Raw genomic sequence first — 27412 nt, 5'->3', positions numbered from 1 at the left:
TGTTTGTGTATTGACCCGGCCTGGCCTGTGATCTTCCCTGCCTTCTGCCTGCCTCTGACCTCCGGCTTGTCTAGGACTGTGCACCTGTCTCATCCTCTGGTCCATCCGTGCTCATCCGTTACCGACCCGGCCTGCTCCACGTACCTGCCCCTGTCTGCTGCATCTGTTCCTGTATTCACTGTCTGATTTGACCCGGCTTGCTTGACTCTTCTGCGTGCCTGCCCCTGAGTGATCAATCTGTTCCTGTTGGTCTCCTGCTGTCTACTGGTTCCTGTCCACTGTCACTGGGGCCTGCTTGTCCAGCTACAGCTCGCGAAGTCAGCCTGATCCATCCTCTGGCTGTTGATCCTGCCAGGCACTCGTGCTACCTTTGACTCCTGTGCCTCCTGTCACCACTATCAGGGACCGTGAGTCGGGGACACAAGAGAGGTCTCCTTCTGCATTCCGGGCTCACCACTAGGTACGTGACATTATCTCTAGAATATCTATATCTATATAAATATCTAGATAGATGCCTTACACCCCTGGTAGTTAACACTAGATCATACATTAAAGACACTTTAAAAGAATTAAAGAATTGTGTCGCAATTTGCATATGGGCGACCGCAAGTGATTGCTCTTTTTTAATTTTTATTTGAATATTTTACTACCGGGTTTAAAATGTAATATGTCCATTTCTGACACTACTACACCCTTCTTAGCCCCTGTACACACGATCGGAGATTCTGCCAACCAAATACGTCGGATTTTGTCCGTCAGATTTAGTCTGACGGATTGTGTCCGAAACTGTTGCATACACACGGTCAGACTAAGTTGTCGAAAAATCCGATCTTTCAGAACGTGATGACGTAATTTCGTTACGATGGGACTAGATTCAGGCTAGTAGCCAATAGCTTTGATGTAGGAATTTGATCTGAGCATGCGTGGCACTTGGTCCGATCAAAATTCTCTACACATGATCGGATTATGTCCGACCGGCCCAGTTGGTCGGGAAATATTTCCAACATGTTGGAAAATTGGGTCGGACGGAGATTCGGACGGAATCAGTCCGATGCATACCACACACAGTCAGATTATCTGACGACACGGTCCGATAAGACGCATTCCGACGGATTCTCCAACCGTGTGTACACGGCTTTAGACACATTGTTGTATATTTGGGAGGGTCATATTGTTAGTGACTTGTATCGCAAACCTACAGATCGCAACCAATTGTTGCATTACTCCAGTTTTCATCCACCTGGGGTATTCAAGTCCATACCCAGGAGCCAACTGAAGAGAGTATCTAGAATTGTTAGTGAACAGGATATGAAGGAAGAACGGATGAGTGAGATGGAAGACAGACTGTGCCAGCGAGGGTATCCAAAGAGTATCATACACCAGGAACGCATTAATTTGCATTGTGATAGAAAAAGAGATACAGCGCACAGAATGCCCTTCATCTCATAGTTTCACCCATTCTCTAATCGCATTAACAACATAAGTAGGAAACATTGGTCTATATTGAAAAAAACATTTCCGACTGTCCCAGAATTCTATCAGCCTCCACTACCTTCTTCTCGCAGAGGGAGATCATTACGTGACAGATTGGTAAAATCAGATCAATATAGGACTCCTGTTCCCCGTGTAACATTTTTAGGTCTTCCTAATTTTGGATCTTTCCCTTGTCTTTCTTGTACTCAGTGTACGAGTATAATTAAGGGAAAAAGTTTTTGCCATCCACATAAAAGATACAACATCAATATTAAAGACCATTTTACCCGTCAGTCATCCTACGTTATATATATCATTAAATGTCCATGTGGACTGATTTATGTGGGGGAAACAACTCAAAAAGTAAAAGACAGGATTGCAAGACACAAGTACTCTATTTGTAATAAATTAAAGAAATGACCATTATCGAGACATTTCTTGGAGAAAAAACACACTGTATCTCAATTAAGATATATGGTTATTGATGAAGTATCCATAAATAGACGAGGAGGAGACAGGGAATTGATTTTAAAAAAACGAGAAATATATTTGATCGATGGTTTGGACACGCTTCAGCCGCAAGGGTTAAACACTGATTTTGACCTGTACCTGTTTCTTTAATGAGTGCATGTCAAAATGAATAGTCAGCATATATTAAGATGGTGCTGATATCTATGGTGGTTAATTGATTGCTGATTTCACTGACTGTGATCGAGCATTCGATCGATTAATAATGTATTATTTTTTTATTTAGTGAGAAATCAGATGTACCCATGACCTATAAAATCGTTCCGATACCGCTTGAAAGTGATTGATAGTAGGATTAAGAAATATAGAGTTAAATGTGGTTTAACTGATTCCAGCTGAATCTATTACTGTGATTGTGGAGTCTGTGATTCTGATAATTGTTACGTGAAGTGTGTTACCAGTTGCAGACATGAGATTGTGAAAAAGGGCGCTAGCTTCATAGCCCAAAAAGTTGACTGCCAGTTGTATTTTGATATTTCTATCTGATGTAATCCTTTTTGGAAATAAAAGAATTTTGTGCAGCAATCCACATCGTTGTTTCTATATATATAGAATATATATATCTATATATACATACATACCCACACACACACACACTATATATATATATATATATATATATATATATATATATATATATATATATATATATATATACACATATATATATATATATATATATATACACATATATATATATATATATATATATATATATATATATATATATATATATATATATATATATATATATATATATATATATATATATATATACACATATATATATATATATATATATATATATATATATATATACATATATATATATATATATATATATACATATATATATATATATATATATATATATATATACATATATATGTAGCGCCGGCTGCTGAAGAGCACGCGCTATGTGTTTTTGAAATTTAATGTTACACCTAAACTGCAGTTTGGTTTGGGTATAATTATTATTCCAAATTTTGACCACAGCATCAGTCTGACTGGACTGTAGGATGTTCAGCCTGGCCATAGGGGGCGCTCCCACTTCTAGCAGGCATGAAAACACGGTCTGGTTGGGTGCTTTAAGGTTACTTTCTCTTGGAGTAAGCCCAGTGGGAGTGTCATTCTTGCTGTGCTTTCTGGGAGAGGGTACTTAAGATGCGGATGTCACGTGTTTCGGGTTTCCGGTCCAGAAGTATGTTCTGACTCCATGGTCCTGGTCATCCTGACCAGCCCCCAGGACGCCTATGGCCTGGGGTGCAGATCCACCTGACTTTATGTCTCGGAGCTGGCTAGCCCGAGGCACGAAAACTAAAGCAAGGATTCGGAGGTGGTCTGGTGCCATCTCAGGTTGCAGAGAGGCCCAGCAACTTCGTAGTTATCCAGGGGAGGACTCTTCAGAAGAAGGCCACACAAGAGTTGGCTTCTTAGCAAGAGCCTGGTAAAGCTGAAGGACCTAAGTGAATCCAATCTTGTGCGGTATAGCCGAACCGGCTGCAAGATACTGGTGTCACACGAGTGGTCTATAAGTTTTTCTAGTTTGCTGTTCATGTTCTACAACAAAATCTGAGGCAGAGACTTATTCCTACATGTTCTACAACAAAGTCCGTGGCAGAGACTTATTCCTACATGTTCTACAACAAAGTCTGTGGCAGAGACTTGTTCCTGACTCAAGCAACCTGTTGGCTGCTAGGCCTGGTGAATGAAGGACTATCCAACTAGGGTGAAGATCCAGCTGTGAATGGCTATTCTCTGGATTTTATTCAAAGTAAGAAAGTTCTTATATGGGGGGCATGGCCTGCACCGGAGCTGAATGGCAGCATAAGACCGGAGCTCCGACGACACAGTGGAAACAGCGGCTTAAATCTACTGACAGAGACCCCGTTTTGGCTCCAAAACCCGGCGTTCTACCTCGGGCACCGCTGAGGATCATGCCCAACAAACGAAAAAGCTCGTCCAAGCCACAACGCCTGATGGATGACTTTACAAGGCCGCGGCATGGAGGTAGGCAACATGGTGCTGACACCACATCCACCCCTTCTCACACTCCCCAGTTTAATCAACTGAATGCTGACACCTCACCCTCCCTAGATGAATCGCAAGACAGCTTACACTCCCCATCTCCACACTCTCCCTCCAGAAGCCCTGTTAAGGCTAAGATGAGGCTGGATGGCGCTGGATTCAGCCCAGCCATGAGCCCTGTATCAGACTCAGGGGAGGATAATAGGGAACTCCCGGAATCCATTACCAAATTTCCCACGATGAACCAGCCTGTGCTGGACACGGTCCTCAAAGATATGCTTGTCTCTCTGAGAAGCACTCTGCAATCGGACATGATGAACTGTATGCATAAGCTAAGCGGGGAGGTGAGAGCAGTGGAGCGCAGGGTGGATCACATTGAGAGGAAGATGGGGGAGTATGCATCCACCATTAATGATCTGGTGGATGCTAATGAGGAGCGAGAAGGAGACTCAGCATGGGTGAAAAGTAAATTAGCGGACATTGAGGACAGATCCAGGAGGAACAACCTCAAAATACGGGGGATCCCAGAATCGGTCACACCTTCAGACCTGAGATCCTATGCCAAAGCCTTGTTCACCTCCCTCCTACCTGAAGTACCTGATATAGAGTTCACTATTGACAGAATACACCGTTTGCCCAAACCTTCTCATCTTTCAGAAAATATCCCCAGGGATGTGATTTTACGCTTGCACTTTTTTCACATAAAAGAGCAATTGATGTCAATAGTGCGCAACCGTGACCAGCTCTTACCCCAATACAAAGACCTACAATTCTATGCTGACTTGTCTCAACATACCCTGCAAAAGCTTAGGAACTTGAACACTATAACGAAAGCACTGAGGAACCATCGCATCCTTTATAGATGGGGCTACCCGACCAAACTCGTTATTACAAAACAAGATAAACTCTTTGTGGTAGATTCCTTGGAAAAAGGGTTGTTACTACTTAAAGACTGGCAAATCATCTCTGAACCGGCCAACAACATTGTTGCCACCTCCAGCAAACTGGAACATATCCAAGATTGGAAAACTGTTACGCAGAAGAGCGCCAGCTCCCACCACTAACTATCAGTTTATCTCCCTTTGGGCCATGGGAGCTTCAACTTGTCCACTTAAGGGTCCCGGACCAAATAATAGGCTTGAACTTACCTCCTGCCTACTTGAGCAGCGTATAGCTGCACCCGGGTATATTCCCCTAGAACCACTTAGAAGTCGTTCTGCTGATGGCCCCTTGCTCTACAGTAACACGGTCACAGTATTATCCATCGGCAAGTACGCCTCTGCTTTTGTTCAACTTTTTATATTTTTATCTGTTTTGTTTGTCTTTTATTTCCTTCGCCCCCACACAGTCTGGTGTCACAGTCGGACACAATCTGCCACGAGATCTCTCTCCCGCAAGATCCTATGAAGCCATGGGATGGAATCAACATCCTGACTCTCGGGCTAGACCTGTAATCGCAGTGAGTAAATGTGATTTACTTGTGGCGGGGTCGCATTTACCATTTTTGGAGTGGGTTTGTGTTAATCCGCTCACACTGAGGCAATTACGCCAACGACCTCATAGCACACTATTGCTCCTATGGCTATAAACTTTTTATCGGTTAATGTTAAGGGCCTTAACCAACAGGTGAAACGGAAATCTCTGTGGGCTGAAGCCTTACAAAATAGGAGTGACGTTCTGTGCGCCCAGGAAACTCACTTTTGTGAGGCGTCGGCTCCACCATGCAGGAATAGGCAATATCCACATGTTTTTACAGCTAATTCCACATCCAAAACTAGAGGGGTGCTAACTGCGATTTGGGACACTGTTGCATTTACTTTACAAGAAGAACATAAGGACCGCAATGGTCGATTCCACATACTCATTTGCGACATTAACCAAATAACGTATACTATTGTCAACGTGTACGCCCCTAATTCACGACAGCTTCATTTCTTCCATAAGCTCATGAAAAGGATCAACAGTATTAGAAGGGGTCTCTTGATAATGTGTGGCAACGTTAATGTGGTGCCTGACCCCGCGGTGGATTCCACAGCAAAGACGACCCGCACAAGTTTGTCCTTACTTGAAGCACTCCATGGGGAGGAGTTATTTGATGTGTGGCGTTGTCTACACCCTGAAGGAAGGGACTACACGTTATTTTTGGCGACACATTGAACTTACTCCAGGATCGACTTGTTCTTGGTAGACCAAAGGACTCTGTCCAGAATCATCTCATCTGCTATTAATGATATCACGTGGTCTGACCACGCTTCTATAAAATTTTCATTGACTGACACTTCCATGGTGGGCTCCACCCCGGTCTGGAGGGCTAATTCCTTTATTATGCAACAACCGGAGTGTAGGCTGCACATGGAGAAACTTTTGAAAGAGTTTTTCGCCTTGAACGAACCATCGGTGTGCAATAAATTCACCTTGTGGAACTCCCACAAGGCGTATATGAGGGGAATTCTTATCCAAATGGGGGCGAGGGCGAGAAGGCAGCGCCAAAGAAAGATCCATGACATCACATCTAAAATTAATGACCTAGAATCAAAAAACAAACACCAACCATCCCCCTCCAATTCCAAGATGCTAACCCAACTAAAATGTGACCTCAGAATACTCTTATTGGAGGATTTTGAGAAGCATACCAAACGACTTAAAATGAAATACTACGCACATGGTAATAGAGCAGGGAAACTGTTAGCACACCAAATTAAAGGGCATAGACATAAAACCAAAATCCCATTCCTCTTACACCCCACCACCAAACTGAAAATGCAACATCCACAAGACATAGCAGACGCATTTAGCCACTATTACAGCACCCTCTCTAACCTTAAAGAAGACAGAGATAAACCACAACCCACCACTGACATGATCAATGACTTTTTGCTAAAAATTTCACTACCAACACTAACACCACAACAAATAGCATCCCTGAACGCACCGTTTACTATAGAAGAAATACGTGAAGCAATTGATGCACTTCCAATTAACAAATCCCGAGGTCCGGATTGCTTCGTGGGGGAATATTACCTCATTTTTAAAGACATCTTAGCACCTTACCTGGGTAAAATTTTCAACGATGCCGCTGCCTCTTCGTCCTTCCCCCCTGAAATGCCCGAAGCCTTAATTGTGACATTGTCAAAGCCAGGGAAGGAGCCAAATACACCAGCAAATTTTAGACCTATTTCCTTGTTAAACACTGATCTGAAATTATACGCTAAACTGATAGCACACCGCCTGATAGATGTTCTGCCACTTCTAATAGACCCAGACCAGACTGGTTTCACTAGGGGGCGTCAAACTTCATACGCCACCAGGCGACTGACGAACATTGTTCATCTGGCTGGGGCCGGGAGGAGGCCTTCTCTGCTGCTGGCATTGGACGCGGAGAAGGCCTTCGACCGGGTGCATTGGGGTTACATGAAGATGGTCCTGCGGGGATATGGTTTTCAGGGATATATGCTGCAGGCGATATTGGCCCTATACTCTACGCCTTCTGCCCGAGTGTACACCTTGGGCATTCTCTCCATGCCGTTCCAAATCACTAACGGCACCCGTCAGGGGTGCCCGCTTTCCCCTTTAATTTTTAACCTAATATTGGAGCCCTTAGCCACCCTTATCAGAGTGCATCCTGACATTACTGGCTTCCATACCCACAAATCTGAACATGTCATCAGCCTATTCGCAGACGATATTATTCTGATGCTTACAAACCCTGAAACTTCCCTGGCTTTGGTACATGCAGTCCTACAAATGTTTAATAAAATATCTTATTACAAGGTAAATGAAAGCAAATCTTACGTACTGGGAATGGGCATACCACCAGGTTTACAGAGAGAGCTCAGTTCATGGTTTCCATACACCTGGAGCAAAGATAGGGTCAAATACCTAGGAATCTTTCTGACTGCTTCAACTAGAGAACTCTTCTCGGCCAACTATACGCCCTTTCTTAATTCTCTGCCGTTAACACTTCAAGATCTAGCGAAGGCTGAGCTGCTTTGGTCAGGGCGTTTGGCAGCGTTTAAAATGGTGATCTTACCACAGATCATCTATCTATTCAGGGCATTGCCCATCCTGATCCCCAAACTCATATTTTACCAAAATGCAATCTATAATTAATAAATTCTTATGGAAAGGAAAGAAAGCAAGGTGGGCCTTTAAGAAATTGATAGCGGTGAGAAGAGCTGGGGGGTGGGAATTGTACTGATTAAAGATTACTACATAGCCTCGATTCTCGCGCAACTGAGATCGTGGTTTCCAAATTCACCCAAAACGAAATGGCAGGAGCTGGAGGAATTCCAGATTTCAGGCACCAACACCTATAATTACTTAATGGCTTGCACTATCAAACGGATGCCTAATGTCTCCCTAGCCCCAACAATCCGCGTGTCCTTACAGGCCTGGAAACTCTTAGCCCTTGTACACACGGTCGGAGAATCCGTCGGAATGTGTCCTATCGGACCGTGTCGTCGGATAATCCGACTGTGTGTGGTATGCATCGGACTGATTCCGTCGGAATATCCGTCGGACCCAATTTTCCAACATGTTAGAAATATTTCCCGACCAACTGGGCCGGTCGGACATACTCCGATCATGTGTAGAGAATTTTGATCGGACCAAGTGCCACGCATGCTCAGATCAAATTCCTACATCAAAGCTATTGGCTACTAGCCTGAATGTAGTCCCATCGTAATGAAATTACGTCATCGCGTTCTGAAAGATCGGATTTTTCGCCAACTTTGTCCGACCGTGTATATGCAACAGTTTCGGACAAGATCCGACGGACAAAATCCGATGGGCAAAATCCGACGGATTTGGTTGTGGAAATCTCCGACCGTGTGTACAGGGGCTTACTTGATACTCCTCACACCAACACTCCTTTGTCCTCAATTCAGATACCTCTTGCATGCCTATCGGAGATCATACCTGATCTCCAGGTGACGCATTGGGTCAGGAAAGGGATTAATAGCATCACTGAACTACTCATAGGACCCTCTATGAAAACGTTCAGATCGCTACAAATCGAATTTGACCTTAAAGACTCTAACCATTATAGGTATACCCAAATATAACACTTTCTCAAGGATAACTCCCCTATCTCGATTCAGCTAGCGTGGAGGGTCTTCCTCTACTTTACTAATACAACCACCAACATTAAAATAATTTCCCTGTTCTACAATTTATTAAACGATAAATTATCGTTCACCAAAAGCTCTAAGGCCGCGTACACACGGGCGGACTGTTGGCTCAACTTTGTCCGCTGAACAGTGTTTCAGCGGACAGTCCGCTCGTGTGTGGGCTTCAGTGGACAGTTTCAGCGGACAGTTTGACGAACAAAGTTTTTCGGAAATTCCGAAAAACTGTCCGCTGAAACTTGGTTTGAGCGAACAGTCCGCCCGTGTGTAGGCTACTTTCGAAATGAGCAAACTGTTCCCGCTCGGAGGGAAGTCTGCTCATTTTGAGCGCGTGTGCAGGTAGGCGGGGCCCGCGACGGAGACGTCGCGGGCTCCGCCGCCTGGAATGGACTTAAAGGGGAACCCCAGCGCTGAAAAAAATCGGCGTGGGGGTCCCCCCAAAGTCCACAACAGACCCTTGTCCGAGCACGCTACCCGGCCGGCCAGGAAAGGGGGGCGAGCGAGCGCGCCCCCCCTCCTGAGCCGTACCAGGCCGCGTGCCCTCAACATGGGGGGTGCCTTGGGGAAGGGGGGGCCGCGCGGCCCCCCCACCCCAAAGCACCTTGTCCCCATGTTGATGAGGACAAGGGCCTCTTCCCGACAACCCTGGCCGTTGGTTGTCGGGGTCTGCGGGCGGGGGGCTTATCGGAATCCGGGAGCCCCCTTTAATAAGGGGGCCCCCGGATAACGGCCCCCCACCCTATGTGAATGAGTATGGGGTACAATGTACCCCTACCCATTCACCTGTAAAATAAAAGTACCCAAAAAAAAACACAACACACGAGATAAAATATTTTATTGCACAGCTCCGGGGGTCTTCCGTCTTCGGGGGTCTTCTCGCCGGACTCCTCCGCTATCTTCTTGTAGCTCTTTTGCTAGCGGAGGAGTCCGGCTTTCTTCCTCCCCGCCGCCGGCCTCTTCTCCCGACTTCGGGGGTCTTGTCCCCCTCTTCGGTTCTTCTGCCGGGCCACCGCGCCTTCTTATAGCTCTTTTGCAGGCGGTGGCCCGGTCTTCTGTCGCCGCTGTCGCCACTGTCGCCGCCGCCTTCCGTTCTTGTTCTTCTTCTTGTTCTTCTTGTTCTTCTCCAGGAGATGTTGACACGTCGCTCTCTCCGGCCGGAATGCCAGAGCCGTGCTGAGCGGCCACTTATATAGTGACAATGGGGCGGTGTCACATGGTATATGTCACATGGGTTGGTCACATGGGTTGATGTCACATGGGGACTATGACATCGTAAGGGGGCGAGGTCACCATGTGACCAACCCATGTGACATATACCATGTGACACCGCCCCATTGTCACTATATAAGTGGCCGCTCAGCGCGGCTCTGGCATTCCAGCCGGAGAGAGCGACGTGTCAACATCTCCTGGAGAAGAACAAGAAGAACAAGAAGAACAAGAACGGAAGGCGGCGGCGACAGCGGCGACAGAAGACCGGGCCACCGCCTCTAAAAGAGCTATAAGAAGGCGCGGTGGCCCGGCAGAAGAACGGAAGGCGGCGACAGAAGAACGGAAGGCGGCGACAGAAGAACGGAAGGCGGCGACAGAAGACCGGGCCACCGCCTGCAAAAGAGCTATAAGAAGGCGCGGTGGCCCGGCAGAAGAACCGAAGAGGGGGACAAGACCCCCGAAGACGGAAGACCCCCGGAGCTGTGCAATAAAATATTTTATCTCGTGTGTTGTGTTTTTTTTTGGGGTACTTTTATTTTACAGGTGAATGGGTAGGGGTACATTGTACCCCATACTCATTCACATAGGGTGGGGGGCCGTTATCCGGGGGCCCCCTTATTAAAGGGGGCTCCCGGATTCCGATAAGCCCCCCGCCCGCAGACCCCGACAACCAACGGCCAGGGTTGTCGGGAAGAGGCCCTTGTCCTCATCAACATGGGGACAAGGTGCTTTGGGGTGGGGGGGCCGCGCGGCCCCCCCTTCCCCAGGGCACCCTCCATGTTGAGGGCACGCGGCCTGGTACGGCTCAGGAGGGGAGGCGCGCTCGCTCGCCCCCCTTTCCTGGCCGGCCGGGTAGCGTGCTCGGACAAGGGTCTGTTGTGGACTTTGGGGGGACCCCCACGCCGATTTTTTTCGGCGTTGGGGTTCCCCTTTAAGTCCATTCCAGGCGGCGGAGCCCACGACGTCTCCGTCGCGGGCCCCGCCTACCTGCACACGCGCTCGAAATGAGCGGACTGTTGCCTCGTGTGTGGGCGAGTCCGCTCATTTCAAAAGTTGCGCGGACTTAGTACGACGAACAAAGTTTGCCGTATTTTTCCGCTCAAAAAGTGCCGTGTGTGGGCGTGTTCGTTCATTCAAAAGTTTGAGCGGACTGTTTGACGAACTTAGTTTCGGCAGACAGTCCCCGCGTGTGTACGCCGCCTAATATTATGGGAACGTGACTGGGGATCCCAATACTCATCAGATAAATGGCAACAGGCACTTCAATTTATGTACTCTGTCACCATGTGTATCAACCTATGGGAACTGACACAAAAAATACTCCTGAGGTGGTATTTAACCCCATACAGAGTGTTCAAGTTCGATAACCGAACATCCCCACTGTGTTGGAGGCAGTGCGGATGTGTAGGCACCCTCTTTTACATTTTGTGGGAATGCACTAGCATTCAAACACTCTGGGATAAAGTGTTCTATACGATTGAGAAAATACTACAGCTACAAATACCCAAACACCCTGGTATGGCCATTCTCTCACTTGACTTAGATACACTACCCAAACAAGCAAGAGTAATAGCTACACACATCTTACTGAGCACTAGGCTGGTGATCATGAGACACTGGAGGGATCACAATCCCCCTGATCTGGGAGAAATATTAGCTACCACTAATATTCATGCTACGTATGAAATTCTGTTTGCCTCATCCCAAGGAAAATATCCGATGGCACAGGCACAATGGAAACCGTGGACTGACTGGTACAGACCAGAGCAACATCCCTAAAAGGGCTTTTGATTACTTGGGCAATAGATGTGAATTACACACCAACAACGGACACAAAAGACTGTGTATTTTTATTTTATTTTTTATTTTCCTTTTTCAGTGTTTTTATTCTATCTCTTGTTTTTGCAAATCTGTATTGAATTTGGTTCAAATCGTACTGCATTTGCTCCCACATTCGATACAAGGTCGAAGATACTGAAGGTTATCAGTCACAAGGTTTTACACAACCAATAGAACACTAAAGGCAACTGGAGGGGTGGGGAGTCCTCTTGGCCCTACACAGTGTGATCCCAGTTGGGGTGTGGGGTCGGGGGACACCCAGTTCTTCCACTATATAAGAATTGAAGGTGGGGTTAATATCATTCTACCATGATTGAAGTTTCACCAAGATTTGAACTGTATCAGATAGATCTAGTATGGCCGCTTAGGCCATTTGAACATGAACAAATGCGGTTTATTTGTTAAGATGCACTGTTTATACTCTGTCTATGGAGAAAATTTGTATATCTTCTAAATACTTTAATAAAAAATTTATTGTTAAAAAAAAAGTTCTTATATACTGACTTTGACACTAAGAGTACCTGGACTTTTCACCTAACCCTCCGATCCTATACTGAGAGACTGTTGCTAACTACGTTTTTGAAAATAAAAATCCCTTTGAGCGGATCTGTCGTCAGTCTCTGTAGTTTATGGGTCATCTACCACGGGAAACCCCTAGACGCAAATTGAGGTGAAGAAGGTAACGGTAAGCCCATTAAAACCAGCCGCTTCTTCGGGAGTCAGTGCTACATATGTATATATACACAATCAGCCATAACATTATGACCACCCACCTAATATTGAGTATGGCCCCCTTTTGCTAAAACAGCCCTGAGGCATGGACAACAAAGTAACATTCACATGAATGGCAGGTGCCAAGGTTTCCCAGCAGAACATTACCCAAAACATCACACTGCCTCTGCCAACTTGCCTTCTTATACCGCATTCTGGCCCCATCTCTTCCCAAAGTAAGTGACGCACACGCATCCAACCAGCTACATGATGTAAAAGAAAACATGATTCATCAGACCATGCCACTTTCTTACATTTCTTACATAGTCCACTGATGTTCATATGACCATTGTAGAAGCTTTTGGCTGTGGACATCGGTCACCATGGGCTTCACAGCCCCGTACACCACAAACTGCGATGCCCTTTTTTTTCTGCTTTCACCACATCAAATTCATGGACAACATGTTCACTTGCTGCCTAATATATCCCGCCAATTTTCAGATGCCATTGTAACAACATATTCCCTTTACCTCTCAGTAGTCATAATGTTATGGCTGATCGGTGTATATATATATATATATATATATATATATATATATATATATATATATATATATATATATATACATATATACCGTATTTATCGGCGTATAATACGCACGTTTTTCCCCTTAAAAGCAGGGGAAATCATGGGTGCGTGTTATACGTTGTTATATGCCGATCCCCCGAAATTCTGAGCCTCTGGGCGGCTTTCAGCCGCCTTCGGCTCTTCAAGGCGACTTTCGGCCGCCTTCGGCTCTTCTCTGCAGCTTTCGGCCTCCTTCGGCCGTTCTCGGAAGCTTTCGGCTGCCTTCGGCTGTTCTCGGAAGCTTTCGGCCACCTTCGGCTCTTCTCGGCGGCTTTCGGCCGTTCTCGGAAGCTTTCGGCCACCTTCGGCTCTTCTCAGGGGCCGAAAGCTGCCGAGAAGAGCCGAAGGCGGCCGAAAGCTGTCGAGAAGAGCCGAAGGCGGCCGGAGGCCCGCCGAGAACTACCGCACGCCGCCGAGATACACATCCGGCTCTGTATCTCGGCGGTGGCATTTAAAAAAAATAAAATAGACACGGCTGCAATGGGGGACAAGACTGCAATGGGGGACAAGACTACATAAGGCTGCAATGGGGGACAAGACTGCACTGGTGGACAAGGCTGCATAAGGCTGCAATGGTGGACAAGGCTGCATAAGGCTGCAATGGTGGACAAGGCTGCATAAGACTGCAATGGTGGACAAGGCTGCAATGGTGGACAAGGCTGCAGATGACATTGATGGGCATATAAATGTAATTTTTTTTTTTTCCCTTAAACTTCCCTCCTAAAAGTTTTTTTCCTTAAAACTCCCTCCTAAACTTGGGGGGCGTGTTATACGCCGATAGATACGGTACATATATGTGTATATATATATATATATATATATATATCAGGGGTGGCCCGTTCATAGGGGCGCCTGGGTGCTGCCCCCTCCCCCCTCCAGGCAGTCAAAAAAAAGTAAAAAATCAAAAAATAATTTTTTTAAAGCTGTCGCTTTCATAAAAAAGGTCCTTAAGTGCACTGTGTTCGGACGCCGGACACAGTCCGATGCTGGACACAATGCACCTATGGGAAACGCCACGTCTATGCAATCACGAGCTTGTAGACATGGCACTTAATTTGTGGGCATTTAGCCCACCTTACAGTGCTTTCTGAAGCTCTGAGTAGCTTCCGCCCATTCGTAGTATATATTACTATGGCCGGGCAGTTTGATTGACATCTGAGTTTGATGTCACTTCCTGTTTTCTCTCTCCAGTTGCACCCAGGAGAGAAGAAACAGGAAGTATGAGAGGACGGACCTCTCCACAGGTAGGGTTGCCACCTGTCCGGTTTTCACCCGGACAGTCCGGATTTTGACACACATGTCCAGTTTTCAGTGTGCCTGACACCCGGACACACTGCTGTCAGTTGAGAGGGGAAGTGGGAAAAGTGTCATTCAGAAGAAGGTGGGACAGGCTGCTGGATGATGATGGGTGGGTGAGAATTGAGGGTTTTGTATGGGTGAGGCTTTTCTTTACTGTGTGTGTACAGTAAGTGCTTAGCCCTGTGTGATACTTACTTGGCAGCATGATCGTTCCGTGCAGAGCAGCTCCGCCTCCTATCTCCGCCCCCAAATTCGGCTCCCGCTTCTTTCCTTCAGCCATGCTGCTCCTGTCTGCTTGACTGTACCTCTGTGCAAAGCAGCCCCGCGTCCTAACTCCGCCTCCCACGTCTTGTCTTCAGCCATGCTGCTCCTGTCCAGCTTGTAAGGTAAGAGAGTCCCCCGCTGCTCTTAGGCTGCTCCCACCCACCCATTGCAGGAACTATATACACTGCAACAGCAGGTTGCTGACTCTTCTACACAGTGCCCAATGTATAGTGTGTGTCCTACAGTCACTCTGCCCCCCCTCCTGTCACACTTTGCCCCCCCTCCTGTCACACTCTTCCCCCCCTCCTGTCACACTCTTCCCCCCCTCCTGTCACACTCTTCCCCCCTCCTGTTACACTCTACCCCCCTCCTGTCACACTCTTTCCCCCTCCTGTCACACTCTGGCCCCCCTCCTGTCACACTCTGCCCCCCCTCCTGTCACACTCTGCACCATCTCCCCTCCTGTACCACCTCCCCTCCTGTCACACTCTGCACCACCTCCCCTCCTGTCACACTCTGCCCCCTCCCCTGTCACACTCTGCCCCCTCCCCTGTCACACTCTGCACCACCTCCCCTCCTGTCACACTCTGCACCATCTCCCCTCCTGTCACACTCTGCACCATCTCCCCTCCTGTCACACTCTGCACCATCTCCCCTCCTGTCACACTCTGCACCACCTCCCCTCCTGTCACACTCTGCACCACCTCCCCTCCTGCACCCTCCGCTCCTGTCACACTCTGCACCCTCCGCTCCTGTCACACTCTGCACCCTCCGCTCCTGTCACACTCTGCACCCTCCCTTCCTGTCACACTCTGCACCCTCCCCTCCTGTCACACGCTGCACCCTCCCCTCCTGTCACACGCTGCACCCTCCCCTCCTGTCACACACTGCACCACCCTCCTGTCACACACTGCACCACCCTCCTGTCACACTCTGATATGAGGGGGACCATTGATGCTCAGTACAGTGCTCCTAATGTAAAGGGTGACTCCTGGTGTAAAGGGGGACTCCAGACTCCCGAAACCTAAATGAAGGGGGACTCCTGATCTAAATGGGACTTTAATGTGAAAGGGGGATTCCTAAACTGATTGAAGTCTTTAGGGGGCACTGATATAAAGGGACTCTCATATAATGGGGGTCTTTAATCTAATAGGGTGCTGATATAAGGCCACTCTGTTCTAATGGGGGTCTCTAAGGAGAGGTAAAAATTTGCCGTGCGCTGTTAAAGTGTTCGGGTTTAGTTTGAAGAAAAGGTGGCAACCCTATCCACAGGACACACCACAAGATAAGTAAGGGGGAGGGGGCGTTTGATGTGAGGCTTCTGCAAGTTGGTGGGACACATGCTGCTGCAAGTTGGTGGGACACATGCTTCTGCAAGTTGGTGGGACACATGCTGCTGCAACTTGGTGGGATGCATGCTGCTGCAACTTGGTGGGACGCATTCTGCTGCAATTTGGTGGGATGCATGCTGCTTCAATTTGTGGTGACAAATGCTGCTGCGACTTGGTGGGACACATGCTGCTGCAATTTGGTGTGATGCATGCTGCTGCAATTTGGTGGGATACATGCTGCTGCAATTTGGTGGGACACATGCTGCTGCAATTTGGTGATGACACATGCTGCTGCAACTTGGTGGGACACATGCTGCTGCAATTTGGTGGGCCACATGCTACTGCAACTGATGGTGACACATGCTGCTGCAATTTGGTGGTGACACATGCTGCTACAATTTGGTGGTGACACATGCTGCTGCAATTTGGTGGTGACACATGCTGCTGCAATTGATGGTGACACATGCTGCTGCATTTGGTGGGACACAGGCTGCATGTGAGTACGGACTCCGCTGGGGAACCTGGTGGCATCTGGTGGCAAGCGACGTGGTTAGTGACATGCTCAGGGCTCCCACTGATTCTGCATGATGGTGAGTTGAATGATTTCATTTTATATTACAATATTATAATATAAATAACGCGCTTCAATCATCCTGATACCATAACAACTATGGTGCAGGGATGATTGAAGTGCTAACACCAGGTGTTTGGAATATCTTTATCTGCTGATTGTTAAACTTTCTAGAATACAAATATTTCTATTGTTGTGTAGGATCTGGGCCTGCTGTCCCTCCATCCCTCTCTCCCTCTCCCTCCATCCCTCGTTCATCTCAGACACTAACCACACCACCTTAGAGCCACGCCCACTATTTCACTGAAACCACGCCCGTTTTCACCAAGTGGGAGGGGTCAAAAGGAAGGGCAGGGTCTGGCGCCCCCCATCCTAAAACTTCACCAGCCGCCATTGATATATGTAATGTTTATGCAGAATCACTGTGACCCTTAACCCCTTTCTCCTGATGCATGCTGGGGGGGGGGGGGGGCTGTACCAGGAAGTCAGTTACAGTGTGTGTGGGACTGGAAGCAGCAGCATGATACTTAGAGGGATCTGTTGTATATGACTCCTCCATGTAAGAATGTACATTGCTTTCTGAGTGAGTAATAAACTCTTCCCTGTTTAAAGCGGTTCTTCACCCTAAAGGGGAAGTTCCGCTAGTATTATCCCTCCCCCCTCCGGTGCCACAATCGGCACCTTTCGGGGGGAGGGGGGTGCAGTTACCTGGATAATCCAGGTAACTGCACCCACTTCCGGACAGACCGCCGCAGACCCCCGCATCGCTCCGCCCCCCCCCCGTTGTGTTCTGGGAAACACACAGTTCCCAGAGACACAGCGGGGGACCATAAGAGAAGCGCAGCGCAACTCGCGCATGCGCAGTAGGGAACCGGGCAGTGAAGCCCTCATGCTTCACTTCCCGATTCCCTGACAGAGGATGGCGGCGGTGGCTGCAGCGAGACGATCGATCGCTCGTCATCTGCCGCCGACATCGCTGGAACCTGGGACAGGTAAGTGTGATATTATTAAAAGTCAGCAGCTGCAATATAGCTGCTGGCTTTTAATATTATTTTTTTTAGGTGCAGCTCCTCTTTAAGAAGTGCATCCAGCCTGTGTGTGTAACTTGCTGAGCAGACACTGGCAGCATTGCTAGCAACACCCTGAGAGACCCTGTGTCAAAAGGGCACAACAGTGGCGACGAGGATGGGATTTTAGCACACATGGCTTTCATAGGGTTTATTCAACCATTTCATCCTGCTGCTAAATCATGGTGCTCCTGGTTAGAGAGGCTGGAGCAGTATATGGAAGCAAATAGTGTGGCTGTAGAAAAGAAAGTTGCAGTTTTCCTCACAGCATTGGGTCAAGTTGCATATGGCACTCTCAAAGACTTAATTTCTCCAGACAAGCCGGCCTCTAAGCCCCTGCCTGAGTTAATTCAGAGGCTACATGAGCACTACAGACCAAAGCCATTAGAAATCGCAGAGCGGTTTAAATTTTACAGTAGGAGGCACTGACCCCCGAAGGAGCGGCTGATTTAATTAGGCTTACCATTACCATCTTGACCTCGTGTATGTCTAGGGGTTTTCCGAGGTAGATGGCCTAAGAACTGCAGAGACTGACGCCAGATCCACTTAAGGGATTTTTATTTGCAAAAAAGAGGAAACAAACACAATCTCTCAAAATAGGGTTAGAGGGTTTAGGTAGGAAAATCCAGGTACTTTTGAACTAAATCAAACAGACAAAGGAGTCTCTCACATTAGGAAATCCAGAGAAAAGCCATTCACAGCTAGATCCTCACCCTTATCGGATAGACCTTCTCTCACCAGACCTAGCAGCCAACAGGATGCTTAAATCAAACAAAGTCTCTGCCACAGACTTGTTGTAGATCACTTGAATAAAGTCTCTGCCACCGACTTGTTATAGAACACTTGAATAAAACTGAAAGACGTAGACAACTCAGAGAACCCTCATACGGTAGCAGTATATTGCAGCTGGTCCGGCGATACCATACGAGACCAGATTCGCTTGGAGTCTTTCAACTTAGCCTCCAAGCTCCTGCTGAGAAACCAACCTTTGCATGGCCTTCTCCCGAACAGTCCTCCCCTGGTTGGCGGATGCCATGAAGTGTGAAATCTATGCTTGCTACGAGGGACCGTTGGTGGCCCATCTGAAGCAGGAGGTGAGGGAGAAGCTGTGGAAGGGTGAGTATGTGGAGATATTTTCACTGCTGCCGTTAGAGACGTTCAATCTGTACAAGGTAATACCAGATGACTCTAAGAAGGAGGACGAGTAGAAGCGGATGTACAGGCTGATCCCTAGGACATTTGCCAATTGGTTGCAAGCGTTTGCTATTATGGCTATTGGTGACATTGGGGAAAAGAACCCCTGAACATTGTTTGGTGTTATTTTGTTACCAGGATTCTATAGGAGAAGCGTATCGGGTGTATGGCAGGATAGCATGGCTGCGCTATGACGAGCAATCCTGGCAGCGAAGAGTGGTGCGGGCAGCAGCTGATGTCCTTGAGATGGGACCACAAGGACATCAGCTTGTGGATGCGTTTGATGACGATGGTGAGGGCCCCTGGTCAGTTTTTTCAAGGGGGGGGACTTAAGGCCCAGGGACAACTGGCTGGAAACAAGAAAGGGGTTTGTTGGCAATACAATTCAGGGACCTGTAAATTCGGAGGCACTTGTATGTACAAGCACGAGTGTTCGGGATGTGGGGGCGCACATCCGGTGTCCAGATGCTTCAAACAAGTAAAGGGCCGTGCTGGAGACTTTAGCAAGAAGAGGGAAGACCCCAGTGATGGTGGAAAGGATGCAGCCATTTCTCAGTAGGTAGCCAGATAGGAAAGCGACCCAGTTATAGGAAGCAGGTTTTACGGTAGGATTTAGGATTCCCTGTTCGTTGGAGGTAATTCCCCTGGTGTCGCCCATCCTAAAGTCAGCCATGCAACATCCAGATGTAGTTTCAGAGAAACTACAGAAGGAGGTCATGTTGGGCAGGATGAGTGGGCCCTTTCCTGGCCCCTCCGTGGGATGATTTGGTGGTATCCCCATTGGGGGTAGTGCCAAAAAAGGAGCCCAATGCGTTTAGGCTCATTCACCACTTGTCTTTTCGAAAAGAGGGATCGGTGAATGATGCTATTGGTGCTGAGGCATGCTCTGTGTCGTACACTTATTTTGATGCAGCGGTTCTCTGGGTGCGCAAATACTGGAAGGGGGCTTTGTTAGCCAAGGCGGATGCAGAATCGGCTTTCCGCTTTTGCCTGTTCACCCAGAGAGTTTTCGGCTGTTGGGGTGTCATTGGGCGAAACGGCTTTTACGTCTACCAATGCTTACCGATGGGCTGCTCTGTATCATGCTCACTATTCGAACAATTCAGCTCCTTTGTGAAGTGGGCCATTCGGGATGTGTCAGGGTAAATTCGATAATTCACTACCTAGATGATTTACTATGCATAGGGCCATCGGCTTCTAGGGTATGTGCGGTATTGTTGGAAACGTTGCAACATATCGCAGATAGATTTGGCATTCCATTGGCACCTAAGAAGACAAAGGGACCTCGTACGGTCATCACGTTTTTGGGCATTGTCCTTGATTTGGAGGCAATGGAATGCCGTTTACCGGAAGCTAAGCTGTAGGATTTGAAGAAAGAGATGGCAGGCTTACTGGGATTGCGAAAAGTTCAGTTGAGAGTGTTACAAGCTGTCTTGGGCAAGCTCAATTTTGCGTGCCGCATTCTACCAATGGGTCGGGTTTTTAGTCGTGGGTGTTACTACATTATTGCTCATTGGTCCTAAAATCTTCTTAATAGAGACTACTATATTTATAAACTCAGAATTCTGACTTTGAATCTCAGAATTCTGAGATTAAAAGTCAGAATTCTGAGATTAAAAGTCAGAATTCTGACTTTCAAACTCAGAATTCTGAGATTAAAACTCAGAATTCTGACTTTGAAAGTCAGAATTCTGAGTTTGAAAGTCAGAATTCTGACTTTTAATCTCAGAATTCTGACTTTGAAACTCAGAATTCTGACTTTCAAACTCAGAATTCTGTAAAAAAAAATGTAAAAATTTAAATTTACAATTCTGACTTTGAAAGTCAATTCTGAGATTAAAAGTCAGAATTCTGAGTTTGAAAGTCAGAATTCTGAGATTCAAAGTCAGAATTCTGAGTTTTAAAGTCAGAATTCTGAGATTCAAAGTCAGAATTCTGACTTTCAAACTCAGAATTCTGACAAAAAAAAAAATTTTTGATGGCCCCAGGGCTCTTCCATATAAGGGGGATAATCATTGTTAGTGCAGCTACATTTTTCTTTTTTCTTTGCATTTTTGATGCTTATCACACTTTAGTAGCTGCTGCTTGTGTAGCTTTCATTTTTATTTTTTGTTGTTAGGAGTGCAGTATTTTTTTTCTTTTCACTTATCATTCGTAATACACCATTTTGAGAGATATCATCCTTTGTTGCTGGATCCAGGGGAGGCCCCAAACAACGGTGATCTCTGTGGCGTTTTTTACCCATACTGAGATCTTTCCTTTGTATCTTTGCACGATCCATTCATTTTAATACACTGACCCGTCCAAGCGGATTCCCAGAGCCTACTACGAGATGCAGCAGCCTCTAGTGGTTGAAATTGAGATAGGCTCAGTTGGCTTATATTTCTGGTAAGCTCACACACAAAAGGGGAATCACCTGGTGCACTGGTGGAGGAATAAATAGCTGCAACATTTGGAACACTGCTTCTATGATTATTAAAAATCAATTCCAGCAGTAATTAGTGGATATGATTACCTGCCTTAAGGAACTTTCTTTCGGTGGATGGGTATATAACATCACTTTCTGATATGGACACTGATTTATAGTGTATCATTGGACACTGGAGTGGATTTATTTGCTTATCTATTTTTGTAGTTTTACAGCATTCAATTCACATATTTTCCTTTGTCTTGTTTTCTAGCACCTTATGTGACATTAACTTGCTCTGTCAGTAGTATGTCTATAATTAGCGCTGTCAATGCTTGCCATGTTTACATTTTTGAGCATACTGGTTTATATTGGCCACACAAAATATTGACACATTGGGTCCAATTTGGACATTTTCACTTCGGGGTGAACTCAGTTTTGTTGCCAGTAGCTTAGACATTAATGGCTGTGTGTTGAGTTACTTTGAGGGGACAGCAAATTTAAACTGTTATACAAGCTGAACACTCACTACTTTACATTGTACCAATGTGTAATTTCTTCAGTGTTGTCACGTGAAAAGATAGAATAAAATCTGTACAAAAATGTGAGGGGTGTACTCACTATTGTGAGATACTGTGATTTAAGGAAATATTCTCATAAAATAGATTACCATTTGCCAATTAAAAAAAATAATAATATGTCCCTGGATTTAATTTTAAAAATCTGGTCACCTTACTAAAAGCAGAATTAAAGATTAAAAACAAAAACAAAAAAAACAATGATAGCAGATGTTTATTTTTTAGTGGAAAAGACTTTTTATGTCTCTTTAGCCATGAAACGACTTCCTGTTAGCAAATTTTTGAACACTGCTTGAGGCACATGCTACATGTACTCTTTCTGTAAGGTGCCAGAGTCAGGTGCTGGGACAACTCCAGGGTACATGCCTGCACTTTTTATGTGTCAGCAACTTTTAGTATTCCTAATATTCTCAACGTAAAGTGGGGTGCCCCCTAAAAAAAAAAAAAAAAAAAAATAAAATAAAAATAAAAGTCAGCAGCTACAAATACTGCAGCTGCTGACTTTTAATAATCAGACACTTGCCTGTCCCAGGCTCCAGCAATGTGGAGGAATGAAGCCCCCCTCGTTCCCTACTTCAATCGCGGCGCCAGCATTCTAAATGTGGGCACCCGGCTTCACAACTGGGCACCCACTGCGCATGCGTGCGCGGCGCCGCGCGCCATGATAAGCCGCACAGTCATCTGACAGGTCCCAGATGACTGTGCGGTGCGAGGGGAATTGATGTCACCAGCCCGGGCAATGAAGGAGGCAGACTACAAGGGACCCCCTAGCAACAGGCATTTAGAGGTGAGTAAAATTGTTATTTTTTTTCCAATCATTTTTATTTTTTTATGAATTTTAAGCAATTTTTTTTTTTTTTTTTTTGTGGTAACACCACTTTAAAGTATTCCTAGTCCTATTATACACAAAGGAAAAGATCTACTTGGTCAAAACTAAAAAGTGCAAAGATACATTTTAGCTATGAATATATTTCAAATACTGGAAAACTGTTATTTACCTATTTATTTTTACTTATTTCTAATTGGCTCTCAATTTTTGCTTGCAGGTTGATCCAGCAAAAGAAATATACTGGGCCCATGTCAGCTCTGATGCTTGCAGGCTAGCTTTGCTTTGGAAACATGGTGGCATTTACATGGACACCGATTTCATATCACTTCGACCCATACCACATCACAACTTTCTAGCTGCAGAGTCAAAGCAGTATTCTAGCAATGCTGTTGTAGGTTTCTCTTCAAACCATATGTTCACCTGGAAATGTATGGAAGACTTTGTTAAAAATTATCGTGGTGAAATATGGGGCTACCAAGGGCCACTTTTGTTTACTCGTATTCGAAATCAGTTTTGTAATATGTCTCCCTATACTGGAAAAGAGGATTGTATGTGTGGCAATATCACTATCCTAAACTCCTGAACATTTTTATCCTATTGGACCTGAATCATTCAAACGGTACTATGAGGTTTGGGACAAAGAACCGACATTTGACACATGTTATGCGCTGCACCTCTGGAATTATGCAAATCGAGGGGATCATAGGACAATGGTCCCTGGAAGTAACACATTGGTGGAGCATCTATACCAAAATAATTGCCCTTCAGTATATGCTCAATTAACTGGAAAAGGGACCTTGGTATAAAGTGAAATTACTGTCTTTTTTATGCATTAGAGGCATAAATATGAAAATCACAAGTACACCTTGGTAAAAAAACAAACAAAAAAAAAAACAATAAAGATTTTTTATTAACCCTCTCCCCCCACCACCACTCTAAAGCCTCATACACACGATCAGATTTTCCAATGGGAAATGTATGATGATAGGCTGTTGGTGGAAAGTCCGACCGTGTGTATGCTCCATCATATAATTGTTGAATCGCAGGTTTTAAATTTTTCCGCAGACAAATGTCTGTTGTCGGACAAAAGTCCAAAGTACAAACACACATGCTCGGAAGCTAGGACGTGCCAGAAGTGGTTGGACTTGTAAACTAGCATTCGTATTGGAGAATTAACATTTGTGACGTGGCAAATTATGAAATCTTGAAATGTAGCCACATTCTCCTCTTCTTTAATGGGGTAATAATGAACTTTGCTGGTGATACTGATGGAGTTGTTGCAAACAAATTTTCAAATGCTTTTTTTTCTAGTGATATCAAAAATAATATTATTATGCTTTTTTTTTTATTTGGACAAGCCTACATAACACCGTTGTCCCATAGTTTTTAAGATCAAATATACAACTATGTTGGTGTCCCTTGTCAATTTTACATTGTATCTTTTCAAAATGTAACTGCCGGCTCCCAAATTTGTCATTTGAAATAAAACACATAGCCAAGTATTAGTCCCCACAATTTTTTTATTGTGCTATAAAAAAAAATTAGACATGCTATCTGCCAATAGAACTTAACCAAAAAGTGTATTCTATGCATCCAAAAATATAGAAGATATACCAAATCAAATCATTATTCAACCAAAAAAATAATGATTCCGCAACATGGCTGGTTGACGAATGGCCGTTCAGAAACTAACTGAAATGAGCGAAATGAAAAGCGCAAAATGAAAAACGAGAAACAACACTCACCAAACTTCTACTAACATACTTCTACTAGCACTACCCCCCTAGATGCTTCTGATGAATGTATAATCCTGTACTCTGCCTATCAACCCCAAGAACAGACTCAACTCCTCTGGCACACCTGTATGGTGATGTTAGTGTGAGACCTACCAGTAAGGAAAAATACAGTAATGGTACAACACACAGTATATTTACTGTCACCTTGGTACTCATCACTTCACCAGCTGTAATAATAGATAGAATCTCACACAGGGAGGGTATCAATTAACCATCTGAAAGTTTACTGGGGTGAAAGTTTAACACAATTAACAGTGTGATGACTCAGAGACAGTAAATGGCAATATAACAGTCAATGTAAATGTGAAACTGTATTCAAGGATCATCATAGATAGTGTATGCAAACAGGTGCACAGTGGGACAGGTACCCAATACCAATCAGCAGCTATATTGAGCACCTCTCCACTGAAAACTCCGAGCACACACACATACCAATTCTGCAGCACAATGCTATGAACATAGGACAGCACAATACAATTTAACTTTGTATAATATACTCAAGGGCTCCCCCTAGGTTGCAATACACTGTTCGCTCTACAAAGCGATGTTGTGCTGTTTAATAGCAAGTCTCTTGTCTACTTCCTCTTCAGCTAGCTCAGGTTATTAGACTGCAGTATTTGTAAATCCAACAGGAAAATACAAGTGGACAGCAAACTGTATGATAGGTGATGTGCTGATAATAGTGTACTTACAAAACAGAAGTCACTGGTAATACTTTCTTCTTAGCAGTGGTTGTGATGCAGCATTAACTTTATAGCACAGGGAAGGCAACCCTGAAATTCCAATGTTTGCAAGCTATGGATGAATGAGAACACTTCTGTGGGACTACAAGTCCCACCAGCGGTCTGTAACTAAATATCATGGCAACAGTACACTATGTCGATCTGGGCAAGTGTCCGCTCACCACAACAGGCCCAGATGCTTGCAAGGCTCCTTTCCTGGTATATAAGTCCCATCCAAGCTGGGCCCCGTCACACCGCACCGCTCCTTCTGATGGCTGATGTAACTGAAATTCAAAAAACCTTTATAAATCTTGGATCCTCTGGTCCATCTGCACACTGGTCCCACTGACTGTGCTCTGGAACTCCTCAGAGGCCAAACGATTCCTCTTTGTGCCTTGCAGGCCGCAGTCTGTCACACACAGACCCTACTGCAGGCAGGCTTTGAATGTTCTGAAACACAGACCGATCCTCCTGCTTGATCAGCTGGGCAGTTCACAAGCAGAAGCTCTTTAATTAGGCAAATTAGGTGAATGCCTAAGGCCCCGCACTCGCAGGGGCCTCGCGGGCTGCCTAATTTGCCTGTGATCAAACGCTGATGTCACGGAACGTCCGATGGCAGCAAGTGTGGGGAGTGGGACAGTGGCCTCTAGGTGGCGGCAGCGGCTGGATTACAGCACATGGCGGGCTCCAAGGCATGTGTGCGGCATGTACTTGTGGCACCCGCAAGCTCCTTCAGCCTGTGTCACTCTCCCGACCTCTCCTCTGCACCTGCCCCCTAATTGGTTCAGCAGTGTGGGGGTCACTGAAGCTATCCAGCTGAGCTGTCCCATGATTATGAAGAAGAGGAAGGAGCTCTGCTGCCTGGCCGACCAGAGAGAAGGTGAGTGCAGCCTGCCTTGTGTGCCTGAATAGGAGGAGCGGTGGGGAGACTGCACATAGTGGAATTGATTTTTCCATATCCCTCCTGCAGCCGCTGAATGTCTGCAGGAGGGGGAGGAGGAGAAGTGATCATTAAGCGGCTGCATGGAGGAATATGGAAAAATCTATTTTACTATGTGCAGTCTCCACACCGCTCCTCCTATCTAACTTTTTCTCTAACCCCGTGCTGCACGGCCCCTCCATGTTCTCCCCTGCTTGGCCCCTCCTACTCTCCAGCGAAATCTAGCCCTTCCGTGTGCTCCCTGGCTCCGCCCTCCTGCTCTCCAGCCCCTCGTGCTCCCTGGCTCCACCCCTCCTGCTCTGCAGCCCCCGCTGACTCCGCCCCATTTCACCAGTACCCCCTGCTCTCCCACTCCAATTCTTTCTGCTTCCCTCTCCAGCCCCCACTCCTCCTGTGCTCTCCACCTTTCACAATTCTCTCTGGCCCTCAGCACTCTCCCGCCACCGCACTCTCAGCCCTCACCCCCTGCACTCTCTCCCCCTCTCTCTTTTTATCTCTCTCTCTCTCTACCTCTCTCTTCCCCCTCCATACCCCTCTCTATCCCCCCTCGCTCACCCTCTTTCTCCCCCCTTTTGCACACCCTTTCTCTACCCCTCTCTCACTCCCTCTGGCTCATCTTCTCTCTCTCCTCCCCTCTCTCCCTCCCCCTCTCACTCACAATCTCATGCTCCTCCTCCCCCTCTTGCTCCCTCTCTCTCCCTCCCCCTCCCCCCTCTCTCCCTCCCTCCCCCTCTCTCACCCCTCTTTCTTACCTCCCCCTCTCTCTCTTTCCCCCCTTCCTCTCTCCCCCTCTCTCTTTTTCTCTCTCTCTCTACCTCTCCTCTCCCCCTCCATACCCCTCTCTCTCCCCTCTCGCTCACCCTCTTTCTCCC

The 27412-nt window shown here is 46.2% G+C and overlaps 1 pseudogene across 1 annotated transcript in view; it reads left to right on the top strand.

Annotated features, from left to right (window-relative positions):
• The window catches only part of LOC143988779 (alpha-1,4-N-acetylglucosaminyltransferase-like), a 172245-nt pseudogene extending 147663 nt beyond the window's left edge, over positions 1–24582 (top strand). Inside the window, exon 3 of the transcript XR_013276910.1 lies at positions 23300–24582. The product of XR_013276910.1 is annotated as an alpha-1,4-N-acetylglucosaminyltransferase-like (transcript). The remainder of the gene's footprint in view (positions 1–23299) is intronic.
• The last annotated feature ends 2830 nt before the right edge of the window (positions 24583–27412 follow it).

This window comes from Lithobates pipiens, unplaced genomic scaffold, assembly GCF_037356315.1.
Source record: "Lithobates pipiens isolate NorthernLeopardFrog02 unplaced genomic scaffold, aLitPip1_a1.2 Scaffold_18, whole genome shotgun sequence".
In the NCBI taxonomy this organism is placed as follows: domain Eukaryota; kingdom Metazoa; phylum Chordata; class Amphibia; order Anura; family Ranidae; genus Lithobates; species Lithobates pipiens.
This window is presented reverse-complemented; position numbering and strand designations above follow the sequence as displayed.